General features: G+C 41.5%; 1 protein-coding gene across 14 annotated transcripts in view; it reads left to right on the forward strand.

The window, feature by feature from the left end:
- fbrsl1 (fibrosin-like 1) overlaps positions 1 to 12112 on the forward strand; it is a 1000035-nt gene that overhangs the window by 881979 nt on the left and 105944 nt on the right. The window lies entirely within an intron of this gene.

Genomic DNA, 12112 nt, shown 5'->3' on the forward strand with positions numbered 1-12112 from the left:
GAGTGAAAATGCAGGAAGTTTGAAGTTAATAACTCGTCGCCTTAGGCCACTAACTTATCAATCACCCCTGCTGTGGACCACTTATGGAGGTCCAAGACACCGACTTCTACAAAGAAGGGATCCGTGTGCTCCACGACCGTTGGACTAAGTGTGTACATGTAGGAAAAGTAAATGTGCTAGGTTTTCTAAAATCGACTCCTTCTACCTTGGGCCACAAACTTATCAATCACCCCTCGTATGTGCTGAGCGAAGCAGTCTCCCAGTTTATGTCGAGTCTCACTGGTATACAAGAGGCTGCACTAGACACAGTATATGACCCCAATAGATTCACAGGTGAAGTGTCACCTCACCTGGAAGGACTGTTTAGGGCCCTGGATGGTAGTGAGGGAGGAGGTGTAGGGGCAGGTGCCTGACGGCACACTCAATGATTCAGGAACAGCTTCTTTCCCACTGCCATCCAATTTCTAAATAGACCATGTTTCTTAAATTGTTTTTTACATTGATTTTAACTTAACTATTTAGTCGACATATACTTGCTGAAATTCAGTTTTTCTTTTTATATTTATCATGTAAAATATAAAAGCAAGGTTGCAATGTTGAGACTTCATAAAGCACTGGTGAGGCCTCACTCGGAGTATTCTGAACAGTTTTGGACCCCTTATCTTAGAAAGGATGTCCTGACACTGGAGAGGATTCAAAGGAGGTTCACAAAACTGATTCCAGGATTGAAAGGCTTGTCATATGAAGAACATTTGATGTTTGGACCTTTATTCACTAGAGTTCAGAAGAATGAGAGGTGATCTCATGGAAACCTATTGAATGGTGAAAGACCTTGATAGAGTGGATGTGGAGAGGATGTTTTCTATGGTGGGGGAGTCCAGGACCAGAGGACACAGATAGAGTGAATGTGGTGAGGATGTTTCCTATGGTGGGGGAGTCTAGGACCAGAGGACACAGATAGAGTGGATGTGGAGAGGATGTTTCCTATGGTGGGAGAGTCTAAGACCAGAGGACACAGCCTCAGAATAGAGGGGCATCCTTTTAGAATGGAGATACGGAATTTCTTTAGCCAGAGAGTGGTGAATCTGTGGAATTGTTTGTCACAGGCAGCTGTGGAGGTCATCTTTATGTATGTTTAAGGCAGAGTTTGCTAGATTCTTGTTTGGTCAGGGAATGAGGGAATACAGGAGAAAGCATGAGATTGGGGCCGAGAGGGAAAATGGATCAGCCATGATGAAATGGTGGAGCAGATTCGATTTGCCAAATGGCCTAATTCTGCTTATGGTCTTACGTATTTCATTGTACTGCTGCCATTAATGCATTTCACAACATATGTCGGTGATATTAAACCTGATTCTGATTCCATAAGTATCTGAATGATGGCAACTGACATCTGTGTCAGTAAATACCAGTTCGAACAGTTTTTTTAAAAAAAGGTTAAAGAGAAAATTAAACTGAGGACAGGAAAGAATGCAGAGCACCTTCTAGTCTGAATTGCTGTATGAATTTATTTGTCCCAAGCAACAGACTGTTTAAAAGCAGTGAATGCCAGAAACATTTAGCACAGCCTGTCAGATGTGTTGCGACTTAGTACGTCCAAACAGGAGGAGCCAAGAGGCTTTGGAGCTTATTTGATCCGTTTCAGTCTGTTATTGAATCAGCCTCAATTTGAAATTATTTCCACAACACTGAATTCTCTGAGCTTTGTGGTCACCCAGGCTCACTTAATTATTTTGCTGAGAAGTAGCGAGGGTGTAACATTTCATTATTTTACCGACAGCTCATTTGATTAAGGCTGTGCCTAAGTGACCAATGAGGACCAGAAGGTCCCTGTTCGATCACTAGTCTGCATTTGTTTAGTTCATTTGAGCCAGGGTTGCAGCAGTGCACCCACTCTTAATTGCTTTAGAGCATCTGGTCTTGAAATTGTTCATTTGAAAGCCTCAAGGGGTAGGATGGTAGTTAAACTGCACTGGCCCTGCAATCAAGCATAGCCTCCACTTGTGGTTTAGACCTGCATTTCATGAAAGGCCAGTTGCATGGGGGGTGGGCGGGCAGGCAGGCGATTGTCCAGTCAACCATGAAATCCTGTCCTAGCAATGTTTACACTGTGGTCAGGATAATGTGTCCCTAAGGGCATAGGGACCCTATGGAAAATCTTTTTACAGAGTGCTGATACTGGAAATCAGGAGCAACACACAAAGCTGGAGGAAACTAGCAGATCAGGCAGCATCTGTGAAGGGTAAAGCACACTTTGTACTCTGTCTGGGTAATGTCGACTGTTTACGCTTTTCCGTAGATGTTGCCTGATTTGTTGAGTTCCTCCAGCATTTTGTGCGTGTTGCATCTGCAGATTTTTCTCGTGTTTTTGGTAAGAATCCTACATCTTGACTGGAAGGAAGGAGGGGAGGTGACCCATAAGAAAAGGGAAGGGAAGTGCCAGAGCGAGAATTGGCAAGTGAAAGTTCGAAAGTTCGTCAGAAGGGTTAGGTGGGGTGGGGTGAGGGGGTCAGGGAAAGAAGGGGAATGATGCAAGAAGCTGACAAATGATGGGTGGATGTGACAAAGGGCTTGTTGTAAGTATAGCCAGTGTTTTAAATGTAAGACTTCTTTACTAAGCTCCCACAAACAACAGTGATAATTGCTAGATAATTAAATTTGAGGGTGATATATTAGCTGCAACAAGTGGAGAACTATCCTGCTCTTCAGAATAGTGTATTGGCATTTTTTTCTATTCACACAGGGATCTCATTCCAAATCTCAACTGAAACACAGCACCTTTGTTCATTGAGAAGTTCAATTTTGTGTTCTCAACTATCCAACTCAGGCTGTCAAACGTGAGATTAGACCTCAATTGACAAACAAAAAAAATGGTTTTACAACAGGAAGAGGGGAGATTTCTTCCTTCTTCCTTTTCAGTCCTGAAGAAAGGTCAGCCTGAATTGTCAACTGCCTATTCCTTTCCATAGATGCTGCCTATTCTGCTGAGTTCCTCCAGCATTTTGCGTGTGTTGCTCTGGATTTCCAGCGTCCACAGAATCTTATTTATTTAATGAGATACAATGCAGAACATGCTTCGAGCCGTAGCAGCCTTCAGCCCATTTAATGCTAGCCTAATCATGGGACAATTTACAATGACCAATTAATCTACATCTTTGGCATGTGGGAGAAAATCGGAGCACCCGGAGGAAAACCATGCAGTCATGGGGAGAACATCTAAACTCCTTACAGGCAGTGGCAGGAATTTAACTCAGGTCGCTGGTACTGTATAAAGCATTGTGCTAACCACTATGCTATTATGCCACTAATGTTTACAGTAGAAGTCAGCTGTGTGATTATTTATGACTCATTTCACCCTTCCCACCTTTTCCCATCTGTTTTGAATTTGTAACTGGGGATTGTGATCTTTCCAATTGTGTGGAAAGACTCTGCCAAATTCTTCATGCATTATTTATGTTGAGCCATTTTTACACAATGCTCTCCATTTAATTCATCTTTCAAAGTGATTTTGCTTTTAAAAATTGCGAATTGGGAAGGTTGGTAACTTATTGAAGGATGGGAATTACTGTACTCGTGGTGGTTTACCCTTAGAACCAAGGGGGAATGCTTTTTAGTTTAAGTTTAAAATCCTGTTCTGATTTCTTCTCTAAAGGCTTGTTTTAGAAAGGCAAGTTGACAAAAAGTCAATACTAAGCTGTCTGAGACTGTAAATATCCATTAAGGTTTCCCTCTGGACAAAGCAACTGAGCCCCCCTCTCTGTGTAAGAGCTTGCTAACCTACATAAGATCACATCAGGGACTGACAAATAATTTGACAGGTCAAGGTTATCGTTTCAGGTAGTGGAAGCACACAGTCTCTGGGTCACTCCTGTTTCAGTATGAGTAATCAAGCAACCAGATGTTGTGTGTGTTTATTGATTGAAAGTGGATATTTTGCCCTTTCAAAGTGAACTTTGCCTTCCCTGTTAAGGGATGCAATTTCCAGTTTTTAGTGGAACCCTTTAAATATGTTGAAACTTCCTTGTGGGTTTGTCAGGAGAAGTGAATTAAATCCAAATTTAAATTGCAGACTCAAAAGGCACCTGGGAAAAGAAGAATGAAAGGCAGCCCGTTTGATTAGTGTGTTGTGTGGTGCTTTAGATTGATTCCTTGATCGATCGGAATTAGAATTTAATACATTTGATTTTTGAAGTAATCGCTTACACTAGTTTCTTAATTTTTTTCCCCTTTGCCTGCATGAAGTTCATTTAGACTTATTCAATTCAAGTTTAATTGTCATTCAACCATACATGAATACAGCCAAACGGAACAGTATTACTGCTGGGCCAAGGTGAAAAACAGTCACATATGGCACATATAAGATAGCAAGCACATAAAGATATTAGTAAGATACAACCACTCAATAAGAAGGCCAGACGAGCCACGATAGAGCTTGTATTCACCAAGTGAATACTGGGGGGAGACAGCAGCAACTCCGGCCTGGATGCCGACCCCATAGAGCCCACCGGCTCCAACGCCTCTCTCCTAGTGGCTGTAAACAGGTAACACCATGCCTTGAGGTCCTAAGTCCATTTCAGTGCCGCAGAGATCGGCAGTCAATGACAATAAAGCTTGTCTTATGCTGAATCAACACTGGGGGAAGGCAGCACCAACTCCAGCCTGGAATATACTCTTCTCATAAATAATTTAAATTTATAATTAAATCCTGCTAATAGCCTACTTTAGTTTTTTGTTCAGTATACCATATCATTAACTCAATGATTTTTTTTGACACTAGCTTTCACCAAAATTCCATTCAAAACCCCATAGTCACAGACCAAACCAACAAGTGTCACCCATTCTCCTCTCCATTTTGAATGGATTCATAAGGTCTACCATTCAAGACACTTAGTGTTGAATTGTTGTCATAACACCCATAAGTAAAATCTGAGCAATTTTTCTCTCCTCCAACAGAATCAACAAACTCATTCGTAAGGCCAGTGATGTTGTGGGGGTGGAACTGGACTCTCTGTTGGTGGTGTCTGAAAAGAGGACGCTGTCCAAGTTGCATGCTATCTTGGACAATGTCTCTCATCCACTCCATAATGTACTGGTTAGGCACAGGAGTTCATTCAGCCAAAGACTCATTCCACCAAGATGCAACACTGAGCGTCATAGGAAGTCATTCCTACCTGTGGCCATCAAACTTTACAACTCCTCCCTTGGAGTGTCAGACACCCTGAGCCAATAGGCTGGTCCTGGACTTATTTCCACTTGGCATAATTTACCTATTATTATTTAATTGTTTATGGTTTTATATTGCTATATTTCTACAGTATTCTTGGTTGGTGCAACTGGAACAAAACCCAATTTCCCTTGGGATCAATAAAGTATGTCTGTCTCTCTGTCTCTCATATTACCAATTCTTGAGTTGGGGGAACTCAGACAAGTGATGCTGCAGACTGCAACATTGAAACAACAAACTATTGGTCTCACCTCTCATTGTGGAACGGAACGAGTGATATTTCTCCCCTCCCCCATTATTGAGAGACCTTACGGGATATCAAATTGTTGGATGAACAGTGGTTTTTGATGGACTCTAGATCATGGTCTCTTTGGGGGCTTTGATAATACTTGGGTGGTGCGGAGGTGAATGCTTTCTGCTGGAATGAGTGGGGGAATGGGAGAGTTGATGCTTTGCTGCTGTGTGTGAGGGGGGCTTTGTATACATTCATTGATATTAAATGGAACCTTTGAACCATAAAATGACATTATAGGACACTACACAAGAACTTTATCCCCAGGTTGTTCCTCTTTACTGTTCCCTTTCAAGTAATTAGTATATTTCTCTTAAAAGATAATCTTGAGTCTATATGAATGGAAATGTAGCAGAGGATTCCCTAATCAGACCAGTCTCTACATAGAGAAGACAAAAGCCTTGAGTTATTATTTTAAAATGTTGACTCAACCCTTCCTCACCAGTCATTGGAAAGAGAGTATCTCTGTTTGCCCAATGTTTTAGAACATAAAACAAGTACAACACTGTCTAAGGAGTTTGAATATTCTCCCTGTGCTTCCTCCATGTGCTTCGGGTTCCACCCACAGTCCAAAGACATACCAGTTGGTAGGTTAATTGGTCATTGTAAATTGTCCTGTGATTAGATTAGGGTTAAATTGAGGTTGCTGCAAGGTGTGGCTCAAAACAGCCAGACTGTATCTCAATGAACAAAATATAGATGTATAAACATACTCCTATACCTAGCCTGTTCAGGTGCCTGTCTAACTGTATCTCAACCTCTGCTTTAAGTTCCTTGGCATACACATCACCGAGGATTTCACGTGGTCTGTACACACCGGCTGTGTGATGAAAAAGGCACTACAGTACCTCTTTCACCTCAGACGGTTAAAGAAGTTTGCTGTGGATGCCCAAATCCCAAGAACTTCCTATAAAGGCACAATTGAGAGCATCCTGACTGGCTACATCACTGCCTGGTATGGGAACTGTACTTCCCTCAATCGCAGAGCTCTGCAGAGAGTAGTGCGGTCAGCCCAGCACATCTGTAGATGTGAACTTCCCACTTTTCAGGACATTGACAAAGACAGGTATGTAAAAGGCCCAAAGGATCATTGGGGACCTGAGTCACCCCAACCACAAATTGTGCCAGCTGCTTCCATCTGGGAAACGGTACCGCAGCATAAAAGTCAGGACAACAGGATCCAGGACAGCTTCTTCCACCAGGCCATCAGACTGATTAACTCATGCTAACACACAACTATATTTCTGTGTTGTATTGATTACCCTGTTGTGCATACTATTTATTAGAAATTAGATTTTCATCCAAGAAGTCTATTTATTCCATCTATATCATAATTTTATAGGTTATAGTATTGAACTCTCATGATACTTTTGTTTAAGCTGAAAATGACCTTTCAAGCTTCAAAGACATTTATTATCAAAGAATGTATACATTATTACAACCTTGAGATTTGTTTGCTTACAGGCAGCCACAAAGCAAGAAACCGACAAAAAACCCAATTAAAAAAAAAATAAAAATAAAAACCAACACCCAATGCACAGAGAAAGGGTGGGGGGTGGGGGGGGAACACATCATGCAAAAATAGAACCAAGCAATATTTTGAAGCTGTACCTGAAAATTGCAGCTCTTTTATCCTTCGTAATTTCTAAGTGAATCCATTTTTATTTTTAAGTCCTTCCTATTAAGATGTCTTGTTACTGCAAAGCTGAAATTTTCTTTTAAAAACTTTTAATTTGATCCACTTTTTAAACTATTGGGACACTTAAACAAGAAAATCTGTAGATGCTGGAAATCCAAAGCAACACACACAAAATGCTGGAGGAACTTGACAAGTCAGGCTGAGACTTGAAATGTCGACTACTTACACTTTTCCTTGGATGCTGCCTGATCTGCTGAGTTTCTCTAGCATTTTGTGTGTGCTGTATTGGGACACTTAATTGCTACTTAATAAACTGTTGGAACGTCACAATCCTCCTCCTCTACTGTATTGTGTTTTCACATAATCAAAGGGTATGTTTTCTGTCCTTAGTCTTGTTTCCAAATTTCATTATAATGTTTCAAAATTAGTTTCCTTTTTTATCTGTCTCTACATCTCATTCACTCATTTATGTTTGCCTGTGATCTTTTTCATAACTTGCTAGTCTTGTTTTTGTATTGAGAAACTGGCCAGATTAATTGTAAATAATTTCAGCCCCACATGGTTACTATTATTTTTCAGTCTTGAATCAGCCTTGTATCTACTGCTGTTTGATTTCTTCCTTAAACCATTTCTCAGTCTCAGTAGTAGCATTCCAATAATTGAGTTGAGTTGTTCTCCAGTCTTGGCAATTTACTTGCAAACACTTCGTCACATATGAGGAGACATCATCAGTGTGCTGTTGATTGTGGCATTTCCTTTGAGTGCATGGCCTTTATATACTTTTCAGTCAGCTGATTGGGCATCATTTTGAAAACTCAGTTGTGGTGTGGGGAGGAAATCTCATCGCTGATTGGCTGTGTAGTAAGCTTCATGCATTGTGGTCTGGAATTTTACCCACACCAGCACAAATAGGATCAAGGTCTAAGTGTTTGTGTACAAAACTGTTCACAGAAAACAATGCTTCTAGGAATTCTCTTGCATGCCACGTATTTGCTTGCACCATCACTTTCACTGATGGCCAGTTGAATTTGAGCCCCTCTCAATCTTCATGGGTAGAGACTGACCACAGCACATAAAATTTGCCACACAGCCGATCAACGATGAGGTTTCCTCCCCACATCACAATTGAGTTTCTGAAATGATGCCCAATCAGTTGATTGAAGAGTATACAAGGCCAAGCATTCAGAGGAAACACCACAATCAACAGTGCACTGATGATGTCTCCTCATATGGTGTCGAAACATTTGCAAGTAAATTGCCAAGACAACTCAACCCAACTATCAACCACCTGAGCTACACATCTTCGGAATTATTTCCAATTCCTATGATTTGTGATACTGTCATCTTTGTTATAGGAGTTAATGCAGTGCTTAATCAATTGCTTTTTGCAACCCATTTATTTTAGTGATAATTCTGTTCTTTTAAAAGCACTCCACTAGGTTTATTAAGCAGGAGCTGCCTTTCAGAAACCCTTTCCAGTCCCAGTAACATTAGTACTATTTTGCTTGGATAATTACATCCACTTATTTTGCACTCACTGACAGTTCTGCAGTTTTAATATGTAGCTCTGCTTATGAGGACTAAATCTTAAGGATTATCTCATATACATGTCATTATTTTGCTCTCCTCTTTTTAATTATATTCAGATTTTGATTATATTTATACCACTAACAGATGGTCCATAGCCATCTGTGACAGTGAGTTCCACAGATTCACCACTCTCTTGCTAAAGAAATTCCTCATTTCCATTCTAAAGGAACATCCTTCCACTGTGGTCATAGACTCCCCCACTGGTGCTCTATGGTCGTAGGTTTCCCCACTATAGGAAACATCCTCTCCACATCCACTCTATCTGTGTCCTTTGGGCCCAGACTCCCCCACTATAGGAAACATCCTCTCCACATCCACTCTATCTGTGTTCTCTGGAACTAGACTCCCCCACTATAGGAAACATCCTCTCCACATCCACTCTATCTGTGTCCTCTGGTCCTAGTCTCCCCCACTATAGGAAACATCCTCTCCACATCCACTCTATCTGTGCCCTCTGGTCCTAGACTCCCCCACCATAGGAAACATCCTCTCCACATCCACTCTATCTGTGTCCACTGGTCCTAGACTCCCCCACCATAGGAAACATCCTTTCCACATCCACTCTATACAGGCCTTTGTTTCCATAACCTTTGCTATTTATTATCATTAAATCCAACAACCATAATAAATTCAATGAAAGACCACACCAACAGGGCAGACAGCAAGTGTGTAAAAGACAATAACTGCAAATACAAAAAAAAACATAATAATAAATAAATCAGTGATAAATATCGCAAACATGGATAAAACATTGGCTGACTGGTGGGAGGCTAAGTGTTGGAATAAAGGGTCTACACGAGGAAATCGGCAGGTGCTGGAAATTCAAGTGACACACACAAAATGCTGGTGGAACCAGCAAGCCAGGCAGCATCTATAGGAAGAAATGCAGTCAGTGTTTTGGGTCGAGACCCTTTGTCAGGACTAATTGGGAAAAAAGTAAGAGATTTGAAAGTGGGAGAGGGAGACATGGTAGGAGAAGACAGGAGGGGGAGGGATGAAGCGAAGAGCTGGGAAGTTGATTGGCAAAAGGGATACATAGCTGGAGCAGGGGGAGTATCATAGGATGGAAGGTCTTGGAAGGATAAAAGGGGGAGGGGAGCACCAGAGGAAGATGGAAAACAGGCAAGGAGTTATTGTGAGAGGAAAAGAGAGAAAAAAATAGGGAATGAGGGTAAGAAGGGGAGGAGGGGCATTAACGGAAGTTAGAGAAATTAGTGTACATGCCATCAGGTTGGAGGCTACCCAGACGGAATATAAGGTGTTGTTCCTCCAACCTGAGTGTGGCTTCATCTTGACAGTAGAGAAGGCCACGGACTGACATATCAGAAACGGAATGGGACGTGGAATTAAAATGTGTGACCACTGGGAGTTCATATGGGAATGGAAAGTGGAATTAAGACATATCGGAATGGGACATGGAATTAAGACATATTGGGATGGGAATAGACTCCCGTTAATGCCCCTCTTCCCTTCTTACCCCATCCCTATTTTTTTCTTTCTTTCCTCTCTCTTTCCCTCTCACAATAACTCCTTGCCTGTTCTCCATCTTCCTCTGGTGCTCCCTTCCCCTTTTTTTTAACTTCCAAGGCCTTCTGTCCTATGATACTCCCCCTTCTCCAGCCTTGTATCCCTTTTGCCAATCGACTTCCCAGCTCTTAGCTTCATCCCTCCCCCTTCAGTCTTTTCCTATCATTTCAGATCTCCCCCTCCCCCTTTCAAATCTCTTACTATCTCTTCTTTGTGTTAGTCCCGACGAAGGGTCTCGACCGGAAATGTTAACTGTACTTCTTCCTATAGATGCTGCCTGGCCTGCTGAGCTCCTCCAGCATTTTGTGAATAAAGGGTCTATTCTAGTTAGCTGGCATTGACTAGTGATGTTGCACAGGGGTCACTATTGGGACCACTTCTTTTCACTTTGTATGTCAATAATTTGGATGGCAGAATTTATAGTCTTGTGGCCATCCTTGCAGCTGATACAAAGGTATGTGGAGAGACAGGTAATGTTGAGGAAGCAGGGTGTCTTCAGAAAGACTTGGACAGATGGAAGAATGGGTAAAGAAGTAGCAGATGGAATATAGTATAGGAAAGTTTGTAATCATGTACTTTGGTAGAAAAGTTCAAAGTAAATGACGTACAGTACATTATCAAAGTATATATAACTAAGAGATTCATTTTCTGTGGGCGTGTACAGTAAATCCAATAAATACTATTGCCGAATGACCGCATACAACAGGACAGAACAGCAACCAAAGTACAAAAGACAACAAACTGCAAATACAAAAAAAGTAGTAATAATAAATAAGCAATAAACAGCGAGTTCATGAGATGAAAAGTCCTTGAAAGTGAGCCCATAGTTAGTGGGAATAGTTCAGTATTGGGGCGAGTGTAGTTATCCTCTCTGGTTCAAGAGCATGATGGTTGAGGGCTAATAACTGTTTCTGAACTTGGTGCTAAGGCTCTTTTACCTTCTTCCTGATGGCAGAAGAGAGCATAACCGGTGGTGAAAGATCCTGATGACAGATGCTGCTTTCCTGTGACAATGCTCAATGTAGGTGTGCTCAATGGTGGGGAGGGCTCTCCCCATGATGAACTGGCCTGTATCCACTACTTTTTGTAGGATTTTCTATTCAAGGGCATTGGTGCTTCCATTCTAGGCCGTGATGAAATATACTCTCCATCACAATTATATAGAAGTTTGTCAATATTTTAGATGTCAACCAGAATCTTCACAAACTTCTAAGTAGAGGTGCTGCTGTACTTTCTTCGTAATGGCACTTACGTGCTGGACCCTGGACAAATCCTCTGAAATGATAACACTGAGAAAATTAAAGTTGCTGACCCTCTTCACCGCTGATTCCCTGATGAACCCCCAGATTCCTCCTCCTGAATTCAATAATCAGCTCCTTAGTCTTGCTGACATTGAGTGAGATGTTGTAAAGGCATAGACTATTTTCCAAATGGGGAGAAAAATTAAAGCTCAGAGGCACAAACGACACTTTGGAGTCCTTGTGCAGGGTTCCCTAAAGGTTAACTTGCAGACTGAGTCGGTGGTAAGTTGGGCAGATGGAATGTTAGCATCCATTTCAAGTGGACTAGAATATAGAGCAAGGATGTAATGTTGAGGCTTTATAAGGTGATGGTGAGGCCTTACTTGGAATATTGAGGGTGGTTTTGGGCCCCTGATCTAAGAAAGGATATGCTGACATTGGTGAGGATTCCAAGGAGGATAACAGAAATGATTCCAGGATTGAAAGATTTGCTGCATGAGTGTTTGATGGCTCTGGACCTATATTTCAGATGAAATAGATGAGTTTAGATGAATGAGGGGGTTCTCATTGAAACCTGTCGAATATTGAAAGGCCAAGAC

Source organism: Hypanus sabinus, chromosome 18 (genome assembly GCF_030144855.1).
Source record: "Hypanus sabinus isolate sHypSab1 chromosome 18, sHypSab1.hap1, whole genome shotgun sequence".
Classification (NCBI taxonomy): domain Eukaryota; kingdom Metazoa; phylum Chordata; class Chondrichthyes; order Myliobatiformes; family Dasyatidae; genus Hypanus; species Hypanus sabinus.